The 17,422-nt window shown below is 43.9% G+C and overlaps 1 protein-coding gene across 3 annotated transcripts in view; it reads right to left on the minus strand.

Moving 5' to 3' along the window:
• The window catches only part of NCALD (neurocalcin delta), a 204,036-nt gene that overhangs the window by 138,262 nt on the left and 48,352 nt on the right, over window positions 1-17,422 (minus strand). Inside the window, exon 1 of one of the 3 annotated variants that reach the window (XM_081117002.1) lies at window positions 10,562-10,641. The exons of the other annotated variants lie outside the window; for them this stretch is intronic. The gene's annotated coding sequence lies outside the window, so the exon portion shown is untranslated. Of the gene's footprint in view, window positions 1-10,561; window positions 10,642-17,422 lie in introns of those variants that run through there. 3 annotated transcript variants of the gene reach the window in all.

Genomic DNA, 17,422 nt, shown 5'->3' on the forward strand with positions numbered 1-17,422 from the left:
AGCAATTCTTCCCAAGGAGAGGGGGACTCTTATCTGAGCATCACATCGTCACCTCGGGCCAGGCCAAGTAACTGGCCTACCTGAGAGGGCGGCTTCGAAGATGAAAGCGCGAGCGTGAAGAACAGACCCCGAACATGGGCAAGATGCAAGCACTCACTCGAGAAATTGATAAAAAGCATTTAAATTAGCAACCCTTTTCTTGAAGGGGCTCGGCGACCGCTCCCTGCCAGCCTACCAGCAAACGCTCTTCCTCTGGAGCTGCGCCCGGGTCCTAGGATGGCTGCTGTCCCACTGCCCCAGCTCGGCCAGCACCTGCAGCTGCCCACCCGGCTGACCTGGGCCTCGCCCCTCCCGCTCTCCTTACTCTGGGACAGGAAGACCAAGAAAAAGCACTTGCACTCATGCTTCTGGTTCCGAAGCCTGTAAATTTAACATCCTCTGACAATTGGATTCAGAGGGCCAATAAAGCCTTTTAAACACATTTCTTTAAATACCAGTCCCAGCATGTTTGGAACAATCGGGAAAGTACCAGGAACAGTGCTTTTGTTGAGGGCCTGTGTGCTTATCTGTAGAATTAGACCTGGTTTTTTATTATAGGAACTTGCAGAAGATGAGAGAAATATAACACCTCCACCCCATTCATTCATTCACTCATTCATTCGCTCATTCATTCGTTCACTCATTCATTCATTCCACAAGTGAGCACCAACTAGCTGCCAAACACCATCCTGGGTACAGGTTACAACAGTCCCAACTTGCAAAAGATGCATAAAACAGGTGATTCTCATAAAATGTGATGAGTGCCTTGCCAGAGAAAGTGTGAGGAGACCGGAGGAGGCACAACTAGCCCAGCTTTGAGGAGGTCAGATAAGACAACAAAGCACTCTCCGTTAATTCAATCTTATTGTAGAAAGAAACAAAGTAATAGGCCCAATTCACACTCTGTTTCTAAGCCATAGTTTCTCAGCCTGCCCCGGCACTGGTCAAGTGACACGCTCCTAAACACAGCTTCCAGCTATCATTTTAATAATAGACACCACAAAAGCAATTTGCAGAACAAACTCCCCTCAGCAAATAGCAAATGAACTGACAGTCTCTGAATGACCACTGCGGTCCAGGCCCTCATACCAACAACTGCTAATCTTACCATTTTGATTTTCTCTAGTCTAAATGAAAATATTCTCTGTCTCCATCTCAGTTTGGTTTTAATTTAGCTCTCTGAATGACAGTAGTAGGAAGTGGTTTATTTTGGTTTAAGTAGAAAGGAAGACATATTTTGTTACTTCTTAGGGGTGTCAGAGGGCACACTGAATCATCTTCTTGTCCCTGGCATCGTATAGACAACGTGCTATTTTTATAGAAAGATTCATCTTCTCCAATTCTGATGGTGTCCTGAGTAGCCTCTGTGTGACAAGTCAGACAAACCACACTCTGACACAGCCGTGTCCCTGGTAGTCTTTGGTGGGCTTTAACCCATCTTGGTATGCCAAGGACTTGGCACAGCACCTGGGACTGAGCAAGCATTCGATAAATATGTCTTTTTTTCATTTGAAAGAGAGAGAGAGATCAATTTGTTGTTCCACTTATTTATTCATTCATTGTTTGCTTCTAGTATGTGCCCTGACTGGAGATCAAACCCACAACCTTGGGATAAATTGTGTCCTAAACGAAAGAATCAAGTAATGAACTCTTGCTTTTGTAACTTATGAGTTCTAAAGATAATTCTAAAAAGAGAGTTTCAAAAATATTAGGGGCCACATCAAGCAGCCTCCAGGGGACTAGGTATATAATTTTCTAAGATACATACTTTAAAAAACCATCCACAACTGAAAATATGTAATCATGAATGCTGATTAAAAGCCAGTCTCAGTGCTGTGCACTTATACACTTCGAGGATAATTCCCTATATTTCTATAGGAACTGATTAGTCGACGATGTCAAGTGAACGGGGGGGGGGGGGGGGGCATGGTCTGTGTTCCCACAGCAACTAGCAGAGGGCCTTGCCCATAGCAATTGCTCACAGAAATTCATTCATTAACCACTGACTGGGAGATGACTGTACATAATAACCGGCTGAGAGGTCCTGAGCAGAGGCCGATTCTGATGAAAAGTACGGTCTAAGAAACTTACTTTCTGGGAGCAAGGAAATGCCATGAGCTGGCAGGCTTGCAGAAGGTTATCTCAATAACCAGGCCCTTAGGAAGGCCCTCGCCCACGGAGGTAACAATGGAATAGATGACTCTACCTTGCCAGGCTAGAAGAGACCACCATGGTGATTAATGAACTTGAGGGAGCATGGAAGGCACCAGAGTTAAAGATGCATCGATGGTCACCACCTCAGGGATTTGGAAAATGACCTTGACACAGATAGGAATAGCTTCAAAGGATAGAGACGATCTTTATATCAGTGCTAACGCCTGTCATCGTGGGGTTTGGTTAGATTAAAGCAAGCTGGCAGGGCATTGCATCGCCCACTACCTACCTGCTCTAACACCTGGCACCAGACAGACCAATAAGGGCAAATAGGTCTCTGCATTCACTCAGAGTGACTAATTATCGCAGATTATTGACTCTCGCTACTCAAAGAGATGACATTCTCTTCATAAGGCATGACTGACAGATTGTTTTCCTTTAGCTTTGCTCAAAATTGCAATTAAATTCATTTACGCTAAGAGAGTCAAAGATCCTTGAACTTTAAACCAATTGACCACAGGAATGAATACTCTATGACCAATTTTTGACCTTTTTACTTAACATTTTTCATGATATAAAGAGATCAGCCAAAACAGCTGAAGACCAAGCCAGGCGGGACATTTTTCTAAGCTGGGGATAAAGGAAACACAGTCAAGATTAATAACAGTGCAAACTAACGAACAGACGCAAATAAATAAGTCATATTTTTAAAGAGCATGATGAAGGTAGCTTTGCCCAAGAATCCATCACAAATATGGAAAGGAAAGTGAGTTTAAATAGGACAAAAATATCCCAGCAAAAATGAGACTGATAAGCTTCCACTGCATCATATTTAAAGATTGGATGGAAAGCATTTCAGAAGGAGAGTCCACCAGGACAAGGAAAATCTAATGAATTTCCCCCCCAAGAATGCAGTCCTCTGGCCACCGCCGACTTGTCACTTACGAAGACTCCTAGCTAAAGAAAATGTTTTCAAGGGCCCTCCACTGAAATTGCTATAACCAGTCTATTTTCAGCTGTACTTCTCTGAGCCTCCCAGCGAAAATTCTTAAATGATCCTGGGGTCAGGATTGGCTAAAGCTGTGAGAGCCTTTAAGACTGTTTTGTTGTTTTGCTTTTATTTTCAAATGATCTGCAACTGGGGGTATGGACTAGCATGGATGATTTCCCAGAAATGAGCCTTCCTACCACTTGGTTATCTGGGTCTATTTTCATTAAATAATTCATGCACAAATAATCAATGGACAACTGGAAATGGTTATTTAGTAATTACATTTAGCTCCGACAGAAACAGCCCATTAAGAAAATAAGAGCATACATGTTATGATGGCCATTTTTTTAACTCTGAAAATGCCAGTTGGGGCAACCAATAAACACAAGCTCTGCTGGTCCCCCTCCCTCAGGGCCCATGGAGGTCAGATTCAGGCTTTGCTTTATGCTGAAGGGCAACACCTTTCTCTCCATACAGTGAGGATAAGAAAACTGGAGACAATGGGCTCTTTATGCACTAAAATTTCAGACAGGCTAGGGAAGTAGTAAGTTTTTAAAACAATAAAACCAGCCCTATAAAAATAGATAAAATAGATTTTCCCATTAATTTAATGCATCTGTTTTGCATTTCCTCCAGACTTAATATCACAAGTAATTATTTGGGGAGCTTAAGAGCAATGGTTATCCACCATCAACACCACTCCCAACCACACTCCATCGCTCCCACCCCCATGTCATCTGTACTCCCCGGCCCTGTAGCCTCCCGTTGGGTGTGACTCGTGGGGGGCCTCAGCCAAAGATGGGAGGGTGGGAGGAGAGCAATGGGGTGCTATTTTCCCCACTCTCTCCCTGTTTCACTGCAGTGTCTGAAAACAGCCACGTCCCTTCACAGTTCTGGCTTCTGTGGAGTGGCCCTTCCTCTATGATTATGACCCTCACTGGACTCCACCAATTGCCATTCTTGTGCCTTGGCCTGGGGACCACAATGGCTTCCCTTTGCTGCTAGTCCTGGGTACTGGACCACCCCTGGTTGGTTCCTGTAACCACAGGTGCGGCAATAGTCCCCGCATTAAACTCTCTTCATTCAAACCCTCAGAGGTTGATTCTGTTTCCTGCTAAGATCCCAATGCAACCACTTTGCAAAATAAATACAGACGTGCTTGTTTCCTGGCTGAGGTCGGTGAGCAAACACAAAAGACCAACATCTACGAGACGCATGAACAGAACAAACCCCACCAAGCTTTCTGCCTTGGCAAACAGCATCTTTAATGTCAAACTTAATATCAAAAATAGCAAAACACAGCTAATATTCCTCCTTTCTAACATCGACTGTTCTGAAAGGAGGAAGAAAAAAATCTCACTCATTTCTTCCTCACCATCCAAAAAAACAAAAAAAACCACCACCACCATTGGATAAACCCCAGGAAAGCCCAGGTCTAAAGACTAGCAATTCTTCATAATCACATGGATGCTTGAGAAAGAGGAGCTTTTTTCCACTCTCGGTCTTTTGCAATTACAAAAAGAAAAGGCATAGTTTCTGATTCTTTCTCTTTGGCACCCAGAATTGAATTCACTGTATTGCAGGTAAGAATAAAGATATCTATCGCCTTTTAAAAACTAGAGTCAAGTAACAAAACAAACAAAACGGCACTGTTTTATCCAAGTCATACAAGGAGGTGTATGACACAAATAAAACCCGTCACCTCTCTAAGACTGTGTCTCAGATGGTATTTTGTTTCTTCAGTCCGGGTATCTATTTATTTAGCTGGGGGCTACAGCTCTTTTACATCATTTACCCACCGAAGGGATATCTGTTGAATTTGCAACCAGCTGACAAACTGTACAGTTCCCAAGGCTAATGTAACATTTTTACTGGATCCCCCCTTTTTCTTACTAAGCTACGGATCCCTAACGACAGAGTAGCTATGCGTTAACAAGCAGAGCACACACTTTAACCCAGGCACAACTAACTCGTCCGGCCCTCTCTCCTGCATTTTGCCTGAACACGGAGCTGGCTATTCTCACCACAACCCCCCTCTAAATCCACTCTCCAGAGCCACTCTCCTCTCCTCTCCCTCCGGGTGCCCAGAAACCCTCTCAACCTGTTCCCTGCCCTCGGGCTTCTCGCTGAGGTCCACCAGGAGGAGGCGCCAGCAGGAGACGGAGGGAAAGGAGGCCCCAGTCTGCCTCCCTCCAGGCCCTCTGCACGTCGAGAGTCTTGAAGTTCTGGCGATGGCTGGATCTCCAACTGCAAGTCCCCGACTACTACTCCCCCTGGCCGCCTGGCTCCTGCCCACCTTGCCCTGTCGCAGACAGTAAAAGCTTTTCTCTGCCGAAAGTTCCCGGTGGCCTTAATATCCCTTATCTGTTCCTTCCACCCTGCCTACACGTCTGCAAAGAGCACTTTTTCTAAATTCTCTCTCGACTCCTCTAGAGTGCGCCTTCTGTTTCCTGCTGGGTCCCTGACTGATGGGAGCATGGAGGGGGTGACAGACACAAGGTACCACTCAGGCGAGGGGCAGTCCCCTTAGCCCCCAACAGGTGTGCCCAGGGTCTGTCCCTGCCTGTGGAAGGGCGATGGGTGTAGAATCCTAGTGTCTGAGAACCACCCGGGGAGATCCAAGGAAAGATTAAGAAACGGTCCAAGGAGACTAGGAGTCATGATGACAAAATGTAAAGTGATGTCCTGGACTGAACAGGAAATGGACATCAGTGCAAAACTGGTGAAATTCCAACAAAACCTGTAGCTTACTATTACGCATTGATACTAATTTATTAATTTTGACAAATATATTCTGGTTATATAAGAAGTTAACATAAAGGAAAGCTAGGTGAAGGAAATATTGGAACTTTCTATACTATCTTTGCAACTTTTCTATAAATATAAAATTATTGCAAAATAAAATGTTTATCTAAAAAAAAGCAGACTCCCAGACCCTGCATAAGACCCCCCCTGAATCAGAACTTCATCCATGGATACTCAGGCAGGTGGGTTGAGAACCAAACCTTAAACAGCCCCTAAAGGACTTGGAAACTCTCTGTTCTGGTTGAGATAAGAATGGAAACAATTGTTTACTGATGCGAAAGTACAGCATAATCACTTGACTATTTAAAGGAACGAGCCGATTGAAGCTTTGTCCAAGTTCACCTTCTATTCCAGTTAATTAGAATGATTCATCCCTCGACCAGACCAGTGGCTGTATTTAGTTTCTTGCATAACAACACTTGAAGAGGTACGAATAATTATAGAACCAAACAAAGAAGTGACAGTAGAGTTCTCCCGCTTCCTCCTCTCTCTGAACCCAAGGATTTTTGCAGTGTGTGTCTTTTTCTTTCCCCTAACTTTGCGTTTCCAAGAGGGCAGGGCCAACCAGACTTTTGAACAGTGATCTCCTTCATCCGTGGTGGGGTATCCTGTCTCTGTGTCGAATTTAAGCTCCCAGAAGGCAGCAGCTCTATTTCCCATCCCTTCTGTATTTTTCTACAGCTCAGTTGTGTTGTTCACCCATGCCTTTGATGGATGACAACCTCCACTCCTCACTATGCCCAAATCTTTGCCTATTTGTTTTAGATATAACTCTTACATTCAACATTTTCTATGCCGTTGGAATGTGTAAGAAGGGGGTAGGTAGATGTGTTGGCATTAGTATTGCTTGTTTATTAACAAAAATGTTAATGGAGCACCTACTATGTGCCAGGCAGTATTCTAAGCACTGGGGCCATAATAATGAATAAAATAATCTCCACCTTCAGGGAGCTTAAAGTCAAATTGGGAGATAGACGATTAAGCAGCTAATTACCAAACAATCTATAGATTGCCCCTTGCCATCCTCACACTGCCCATCCTAACAGGGCAACTCAAGTGTGAATTAGGAACAAGAAAAGTAGGCTCTAATTCCAGGCCCGCCTCCTGCTAGGCACTGACTTTAAAGGAGGCATAGCCGTTCTGACCCTCAATCCCCTCATTCAGAAAAAATGGGAATTAAAAAACAATAAAACCCGCCTCTCTGCCTCAAGGCAGTTGTTACAACAATGGATGCAAAAGTGCTTTGAACACTGCAAAGTGTTACACAGGTGGGGGCAAAAGTAGATTTACAGTTGTGCTTAAGCAAAACAGAGTCTATCTTGCATTGTTAGTTATTAATTATTGTATTATTTTCCATAGGAACAACTGCAAACCTACTTTTCCCACGCCCTGTACATATGCCAAGCAACAGAAATTAATGACTTAAATAGTCCCTGCCTACTGACTCTAACACTAAAAATTAGTGGTTCAGTGGCGTTGCCATTAGCAGAAATTTCAGACAATAAGGCTTTATAGAAAGCAACCCTTCCCAAGGTCTCAGCTCTGTTGCTTTGGAGCCAGCGATCGGTGAGAGTTAGATTAACATCAGGGAGCCGCTGAGGAGAAGTTCCCTATGAAGAAGGCAGCCCACCGTCTTATTCACGGCAGCCCCCTTTTTGCTTCTCTCCTTAAATACAGACGAGCTCAGTTACCTCCACTCTTCTGTGAAATTCAGAGCGATCTCTTAACTACAGCGTTCACATTTCTATTTCACTCAAAAAGAAGCTTCCTGATCAGAGATGAAAGGAAAGCTGCTCTCAGTCAGGGCTGCCGCATATAAGCCTGTGAGCAGTTTTCGGCACATGTCTTAAAAAGATAATGCTCGAGAGAAGTTCTGAAAATCACAGTTGCTGCTTCAGAGATAAATGTCGTGTCTATTCTCAGCTTCTAAAGCAGAAAATGTTCTATCGGAGAGGTTTACCGTCTTTCTGTCTGGAGAAGTCGATGAGCTTCTAAGGACTTCTTTTGGATGCCATGGTAACCACATGATTCCGGTCAAGTCTGTTGTGTCTGGGGCACAGCTTAAGAACTTTAAGATGTCACCTAAGAAAGCATTCACTAGAGACAATGCTGGTATGTTCGAACTGAGCATACGACACGTTCGCTCCAGGAGCACATACGCCTATAGGCCTCTGCTACGTCCCAGCACCAGGCTGACTAACCAAGAGAATGGAAGACACCATTGCAAAGACCTCACCGGGGCTGTGGGGCCCAGGCAGCAGCAAGCTAGTTACAAAATACTCAAGAATATATAGAAATGATATCGTAAAGTTTTAGCTTTTATTCCAAAGTTAAAATTTGTATTCTCTAGTTTTTGCTGTGACTTCAATCGTGGAAGCTTTCTATGAAGATTTTTTTTTTTTTAGCTAAATAGAAACATGAGAAAAAGCTGAATGTTGAGCAGAGGAACAGTAGTAGGATCCGAAAGAAGTTTACGTGGCTCATGAGGGCCTTTAAATGCACTTAGCCTGAGAAATGATGAAGAGGGAAGGAGGACCCTTGGTCTATGGAAAGGAGCAGTATTTGGGGCTTTACTGGTAAAGGCAAAACCACATCCAGACTGTGGGACTCTCTGAAGTCTCCCCAGACTGTCTCCCTTCACCTGAAAGTAATGAACAAATATCAGATGGTGGAGACTCCCCTTTCACCACAGGGTGTGTTTGTGCACGTGTGCGCACGTGTGTATGTGTGCGCCCACGCTTACACCACCACCAGGTTGTATCAGGATTCGCTCTGGAGTTCATCAATACATGAACCAATGAACGCCGCAATTATTTCTATATTCATGAAAGAAATCTGATCACTGACCCCAAATGATCTTCACAAAGCCCACAGATGAGCTGAATTTCTTCAGGAAATATTTAGGAAGCACATGCTATGAGCATCTGAACCAGAAGCTGAAAGAGACACAAAGGAAATGTCGTGCCTGGTCCTTTTTACCGTTTGGTTGAGGAAACAAGAAAGACCTGCAGGAAGTCAGGCAGCATTTCTTCCCGCATCTCTCACCTTTACCCACTCTCCGCTTCGCCACTGACCTCGGGGAGCTCTCCCGCCCTTGGCCTCCACCTACTCACCATGGCCAGTGAGCATTTTCTCCAACTTCGTGATTCACACTCACACACACACACCCCTTGGCCTCCCTTCCTTGAGCACACAATCTGAGACACATATGGCCTCTCCATAAAACCCTCAATATCTTTGTCGTCCTGCCTTTCCAACCCTAGATAATTCTGTATTCTGTGTTCTCTGCTCCAACACTAAACACACCTGGAGAGAAACCACATAAGCCCGTAGGTACCTTTGGGGAGACCCGAAGAAAGGGCCACTGGAGAATGCTGATTTCCCAATTCCAATGTAAGCGCCTCAAGGGCAGGGACTTTGCTCTGTTAAGCCTGAGGGCACCCCAGCAGGCTCAATAAATCCCTTTAGCAATGCATTAATACCGAAAACAAGGAATTAGAAAAGAAGGGTCCATATTCATTTGACAAATAAACTGATGCTTGAAACATTCACACACAGCTGTTCTAAATAAAGCATTCAATAAAGTAGCCTTCGAAAGAAGTGCCCCTTAAAAATAGCTGGTGAAAGTTATTCTGTGGCCTTCAGAGTTGTCAAGCTCTTCAAAGTTATTTTATAATTCAGAGTAGTTTATAACTTAAGATCGTTCTTCCTGTTAATTCCAGCAGTGTAGTAAGATCTCACCACTCCTAAAACATCACCAAGTAGGAGCCATCCTCGGGTCACGGCTGTATTTCTCCCGAGGGAAAATGAAAGAGTCTCTCCATGTCAGCCAGGAAGGCAAATATCAAAGGAATCCCGAGACATCTCATTTCAGAGAGAAGAGAGCATCCTGTCAGGGCAATGCCGCCGGGAGGGGTAAAGCTTCAGGGGGCAGGGGGACACTGCTGCCCGACCAGAGTCCCGGGAGCTGGCGCCCCCCGGGGATGCAGCATGCTCTTCCTCCCGCCAGTGCGCACCTGTCTCCGCCCTGAGCGGGGCCCACAGCTCAGGCTGCGGTGCTCATACCAGTGTCGCAGGGACAAACCCAAGTGCGTCTGATTCTCCTACAAATGTAATAACGTCTGACAAGAGGCCGATTGGGCAGCACACGATGTCATTTCCTCTAATTAAGGAACACTCGAGAAAAACCAAAATAGCCACAAAGCACTGTCAGCAAAGCAATCAGCAGCGACAATCGGCTGTCAACCCCCAGTCCTGAGCTGAGCCTGTGTAGAGAGCAGGGCTAGTTGTCACCGGTTTCCAAATCACTGTGACAGCAGGAGTCAAGGATGAGGGCTGAGAAGGGAAGCCAGAGCCTACTGCAGACCAACGGCACCAAACCCCCTCGGGCTGAGGGGGGCTGCAGCTGTTTGTTTCTGTGCAGAAATGTAGGGGGACCCTGCGGAGGATCCTGCGGCGAGCTTCCGACGCAGCTGGGAGTCTGCCTGCGGCCCACGCTGCTTATTCCCTGGAGTCGCCCTCCTCTCCACCTGGAACAATTCTGCCCGCTCTTTAAACCCATAAGCAGCTCACCTCTGCCGAACTGAGGGCTTCACGGCTGCAACACGCGAGTGTGTGTGTCCCCCCCCCGTCTCAGCTCCCAGATCAGATGACCTCAAGGTCACTGTGCCCAACGGCAGGAGTCGGGAAATATGCAAAGAAACAGACATAACACCATTGTCACGATATGTAATAATATATAATAAGACTGGATGCGTGTGTGCATATGTGTGTGTGTGACACACATGTGTATATAACAATTAGTGGGAGGAACATTTTTCTCTCCTTCCCAGCATCCCTTCCCGGCACATAAAACAAAACTGTTTATCTTCCTTCAACTATTAGAAGGTGACTTCTGCCCTTCCCTTCATGAGTTGTGTAGACTAGGTAAGGGAAAGTGCACGGAGGCAGGTCTGGGAACCCTCCCTTTTCCCTATTTCTGGCCTCAGTAGCATGTATTTTTCCTTTCCATGAAAGAAGATTTCAGCAATGAATATAACAGAAGGCCCGATTATAGCGGATCCTGCCCATAGTTGGAGCTCATCCTCTGATTCAGAATCACTGGGAATAAAGCTGGTAGTTAGCTCCCTGTCTACCTGATGTCTGCATTTGGCTCTCCATCCAGAGCAAACCGAGCCCTGATCTTTTGCAGCAGCAAGATACTCAACTCAAAGACACATTTCCCAGCCTCCTTTGCAGCCAATAGCGACCATAAGATTAAGGCAGAATTCACTGGCCCCAGGCCAACACTTTACCTGGACTGACTCAGGTGGGAGACATGACCTTGTGTCCTTCTCTGTCTACCTGCTCGGAACACAAGCATGAAGGTCCCAAGTTGAACAAGACATATTAAAACATTTTAATGATATCGCCAGAACTCTGATTTTATATCTTTCACAAAGTGGGGGGTGAGATTCAAAACACCTGGGCACAAATGCAAAACGAAAGACAGAAAGAAAGCAGGTTCTGTAATCCAGCAATCATGACTGGCATTTTTTATGGTATCAAAGGAAAGCGGCAAATTTAAGAATTGGGATATATGTAAAATTAACTTTTATTGAAAGTTGAGAAAAAATAGAAAAAAACTAGAGTTCTGGTAGCACAGTCCCATCATTGCATCAACAAGATACACAAAGTTGGTAAGATTCATAAGCAGAAAGTGTCCTGGCAAGAACCTTGACAGAGGAAGGGGCACTCTTAGGACCCTTTGGACCAGGTTTTGAAGCATCAATAGGAGCTTCAATGAGGAGCCTGCTGCTTGAGCTGAAAATGAGGTGGAGAGGAAGACAAAACTGCCCCTAGGAGGCAGTCCTCAAAGATCTAAGAGATTCCATTATAAGAGGAAGCAACAGAAAAATTACTGCTATGAGAAAGAGTTAAAGTTTTTGAGTCCTAGGAACACAAAAATCAAAGAAGAATTTAAAAATAAGAAGCTTTATGCACATCAAAGATAATTGTTCAATTAAATTCAATAATTTAACTAAAATGCATTTCAATACCTCAATTTTGTGCACTATATCCTAGTTTATTCTTAAAGTAGGGTTACCTTCATAATATTTTGACTTCAAAGGATTTTAATCTCATTATTAAAAGCACAGTTGGCTAAAAAAGAAAGAACGAAAAAAGAAAAAAAAACAATGATTATGTAAAACACAGCTTCTCAAAGGTTCCAGTGCAAAAGAATTCCTTGGGGGGAGCCTGGAATAATGCAGTTTCTGATTCATCTGGTCCGAGCGTAGGGCCTGGAGTCTGCATTTCTAACACGCTCTCAGGTGAAGCTGTTGCCGATGGTCCCCTGGTCACCCTTGGAGGAGCAAAGATGTCGAGGTTAAACAGATCCAAGGTAAAAGCTCCTTGGATGACTGCTCCCGAGATGCCTGGGGAATCATAAGGATCTGGAACCAAAATGCAGCCCTCCTTGCCCCGTGGGCATCAGGAGCTCTTCGGGATCTTTTATTTTACACCCCTTTTCTGAGAAGCTGCCAACCTCCAGAGAGCCTGTTACGCTGCCCCTTCCCTGCCTCCTTTTCACTGGTCTCCCTTTCTCAGCTCCTGCTCACGAAGGCAGTTTCGGCCAGGAGAGGTGATCTCTCTCCCTCACCCTAGACCCCAGAGTCTAGCTACTCTATGGAGCTATTTCTGCCACCGCAGGCAGGTATTTCCCGGGAAGGAAAAAAACCAGGAATGCCAAGCGTAGCCAACGTAAGAGAAGAAGACTTAAACCCGCTCCGCGTTCCCATGAAGCTTTGGATTGTGCTTTTATTGCCTTCTCTTGATTGATTCAGCTCTCATCTATTTCTGACCAGCATTTTTGTTTACAACCAAAATTTTCCTTTAATACCAGTGTGTCCTGAAAGGCTGCAACATGGTTCTGCGGTGAAAGATGACATGAGTGGAGTCATATTAAAACGGAGCCAGAGTGGCCATTTCAGAGGAACTGCCCTGCACATCTTGTTTTCTTTATCTTCTAAATGGGACCAGGGCACCAACATCCCAAAAGTCTGTAAGAATGAGAATTATCCTGGCTGTAAGGACTGATAAATTGAATTTTGCCAGTGACCGAACTGCTAACCAATCGAGGTACAAAGCTAGCCTTTTGCTTAAGGACCAAATCTCAAGGCAATGTGGAAAGGACAAACCTAACCTTCCTTCATCTAGCACCAAGGGCCTCTTTCCAGATACGGCCCACCTCACCCCCGCCCCCATAAAGCCCTAGTCCTGAAGGGGTGAGGGGGGAACGCTATCCGGGCTTCTGCCTGAATTTGAACCCCCTGATTTGCAATTCCTTTGATTCCAAATGTTTTCTGTTCAATTATTGCCTTCTTTTTAGGTTAACAACATCCACTTAAAATATAAAAAGCCAGAGAATATCACGTCGAATCCTAACAATGAGAAGGCCGCATAACCAACACAATCATAACTTGTATTGAGCCCATCAGAAAGCTAAGGTTACAAGACAGCTGGTGAACTGATTTACAGAATCACATGGTCCTCCAAGGAGAAGCAGTGAACTAGTACTGGCCCAGGAACATCTGGATATCTGGCCATCCTATTTAGCCCCCAAGAGTGGGGGTATTAGACAAATACACAAATTACAGCAGCAATAATCGTTAACCGTATAACAAAACAATACAAAGCGACTGCCATAAACAAACTGCTTGGGGGTTCAAAGGAGGGATAAATGGAGGAGGGGGGATTTCAAATTGGTCTTAAAATAACAACAGGATTTCTGCAGGGAGATATGGAAGGGAAGGTCCCTCCAAATAGAAGGAATTGTGAGAGCAAAAGCCGTGGGATAAGCCAGGGAAATGGAAGCAATCGTCTACTATGGTGACCTGAAGGGATGCCATAAGGAAAGACAGAGGACCATGGAGGGGAAACGGGGTCCACAGTGAGAGGCGCGCACTCAGTCCTACCGGCAGCAGAGTCACTGGGGGCTTGGGGAAGGGCGGTAACAAGGCTGCGGAGGGCTTTGACGATCAGGCTAAAGACGCAGGCCAGGGAATCAGACGGAACTTTTACAGAAGGCCTACAATACGCATAGAAGATTAAACTGGAAGTGTAACCGTATTAGCCGGCCTGCAGACACGAATGATGTACACCAAGAGAAAGCTCACAGGCATGGGTGTGACAAGCGTCTCAGACCTGTCTCTGTCCACTCTACCGGAGGGTCCTGTTTTACATGCTGGGTCAAGTATTACTTCTTCTGCCAATTTTTCATCATAAACATTTTTACAGGAGCTGTATGGCTAGAAAGTGACTGTCACAGAAACAGAGACGAGAGAGTTAAATGTTCAGAATTGTCCAAGCTCAAGAAGATAAAAACAGAAAACACAGCGTTTGAGATCAAGGAAAAGCAGGCGAGGGATGGGATAGGTTTCCTCTGAGGATGAGAAATCACATTTTGAAGGCGCAGCTCATGTTAATTCAAGTCCTTCTACCCCATACAAAAAATCCTGAGGCAATGTCCCATTTAGTAAGATTAATTGTATGTTCCCCAAAAGTTAATTTACAGACTTTTAATGGATCACACAGAGAATTTCAGGAGAAAATTTTAAAAGAAAATATTTCAACTGTTTTCAATTTTATCCCACATATTCGACTAGACAAGAGCACATGCCTTCTAGAAGAATGTCATTCTAGAGAAAACTATTTGTATCAGATCTTTCTGGAAATGGTGGGCGACACTGGCGAAGCAATCTCATTCTCAAGAGGAGGAGGCCCTGACCGGAAGCCAGTGCTCTGGTATCTAAATACAAAGCCAGGGATATTTGTAAACACAAAGCACACAGACCCTTTGTGTAGAGGGTGTGCCCTACTCTTCAAAACATAGGCCCTGATCAGTTAAGGCCATAAATGAATGGGAGAAAAGCTGATCTAAAAAAGTCGCTCTTGAGTTGTCAGTCCATGAACTTTTACATCTACAAAGGACATCCAGGAAAAATAAACAGGAGCCAACTTGAAGAGGTTTCCACTGGGCTTAGAGCTTTCAAAAAGGTAATTGCAATTCAATGGAGCCCCTCAAATATGCTTAAATCCAGAAGGCCAAGCCCCTATTTACACCTTTGGAGGCTGAAAGGGAATCGGCAAGTAAAGGAGAGGAACCCAATATTTATCTTGTCTCTGCCATAAGAACTGAACCACTGGGTGACCAAAAAGTAAAGGAGGGGAGGCAATTTTTTATGCAAGTATTCCACCTGATAAATGAACAAAACCAATAGTGTAGCGAAGGCCTGGGGAGGTGGGGGGCGTGGAAGAGGGCTATGGGGGGAAAAGGGGGAAATCTGTAATACATTCAACAATAAAGATAAATTTTAAAAATAAAATAATGATCCACAACCACAAATATATATATATATATATATCACCATTTTACCAACCCCAATAAATAAATGAATCTAAGCATTGAACACCAACAATTGTTAACATTACAGAAAGAGGGACAGACAAGTATGTGCTTCCTGATGGAAGAACACTCCTATACTGTTGCCAAAGGAATTATATCTGAGTCTGATCACACCTCTGAATCCAGCTACCACATTGCGGGAAATACAGAAGACAGGGGAATGCAGTACAATGTATCATGAGTATGCAATCAGCAAAACTGATGAAGTTCTATGTATGAGTGAATATCCCTCTGTTATTGGTCTGGTAAAATCTCCTATTAACTTTACCATCAGATATAGACTCACCAAGGCAAGTCTGGCTACCACCAGGACTTAGTGCTCAACCTCCCAACAGCAGGAGCCAACAATGAGCTCCAGGGTACCAGCTAGCTATCTGATGGGGGTTGATTAAATTGGTTCCCTTCCGTCATGGAGGGGACAAAGGTTTGTCCTCACTGGAATACATTCTGGATATGGATTTGCCTTCTGCAAGCACCACCATCCACATACTTAGACAATGCCTTTTATCATCATAGTACTCATCACAACATTTCTTCTGACCAAGGCAATAATTTCTCAACAAAAGAAGTGCAGCAACTGGCTTTATGATCATGAAATTCTCTGGTGTTGCCACAGACTCCATCATCCAGAAGCAGCTGGCCTGACAGAATGGTGGAATCACCTACGGAAGAGTCACCAACTGGGATATAACACCTTAAAAGTTTCTGGCACTATGGTTTAAGACGCAGTATATACTTTGAATCAACAATCCATATAGGGTGCTATTTCTTCCATAACTAGACTACATGGGACTGGAAACTGAGGGTTAAATTTGGAGGGTCTGCTGTTATTATCACACCTAACAATCTAATCACAAAAATCTTATATGTAGATACTATATCTATATTTATATCTATTGCTACAGCTAAATAGCTGGATATAGAAGAGATATAGAGACAGAGATAGAGAAGAGACAGAGACAGAGGTAGAGGTAGAGATAGAGATCAATTATGGCCTTGTAATCAGTTATAGAAATGAGGACTGTAGCAACTATGTGTATCTTCTTTGTGTTTTATGTACAGGTTTGTATATAGAAATTATTTTCCCCTTTTTCTTTCCCCTATTTGTCATATAAGAACTGTTTCTTGATAGCTAACTTTACAATTTAGTCTTTTGGGTTATAAAATATTTAAGATTATGATTAACCTGTAAAAGAAATTAATATCATCCAAATACGGCTGCATTGACTGGTGGAACTTTGCTGTTGTCATTTTCTGTGACTGAGTTTTGTGAGGCTTTTTTTGCTTAATCCCTTCACCTTTTTCACCGAACCCTCCAACCTCCCTCCCCTCTGATATCTCGGCCCACAATCAAGCCACCAAAACACAAAAATCAGAAACTATGTGTGCCATAAGAAATCAAAACCAGTGTGTCAGGTTAGCACAATGTTCTATTATTTCAATATTTTTTAAACATGAGACTTCTGGGAGGTATTTTTTCTCTGGGGTTTTCATTCCAAACAATGAGGAGTTATGTCAAAAAAAAGAAATTTCAACAAAAATTTCAGTAATGTAAGTTGTCAAGTGGGCAGAAGAATGAACATTTCTGAACTGCAACTTGTCAGATAATTATATCCACCAGAACTTTTCTACCTAGAAAGAAACTGAATTTAATGTTTTGGGGGGTTTTATCAGCAGCAAGGTAAACAGGAAGAATCTCTCAGAAGCACTTTATGAAGTTATATAAAGAACTACTTTTTAAGTATTTCATGGTTGGCAGCTTAAGATAATTTTTTTTAAGGAAAAGGTTTCTTAGTTCTTCTGACTTGTTGATAACATATACCACAGATCTCAGTAATTACAGCAGATAAATCCTAGTGAAGCAGTTGAGAAGATTACAGCCTAAGAATATCAAAAAAGAAAAACACTCCTACGGGGTAATGCCCTTTTTTATCTAATGCATTTGGGCCTAAAAAATTACAGACCTCTATTCACAGGCTCCCTCCTGA

Source organism: Miniopterus schreibersii, assembly GCF_964146895.1.
Source record: "Miniopterus schreibersii genome assembly, chromosome: 17".
In the NCBI taxonomy this organism is placed as follows: domain Eukaryota; kingdom Metazoa; phylum Chordata; class Mammalia; order Chiroptera; family Miniopteridae; genus Miniopterus; species Miniopterus schreibersii.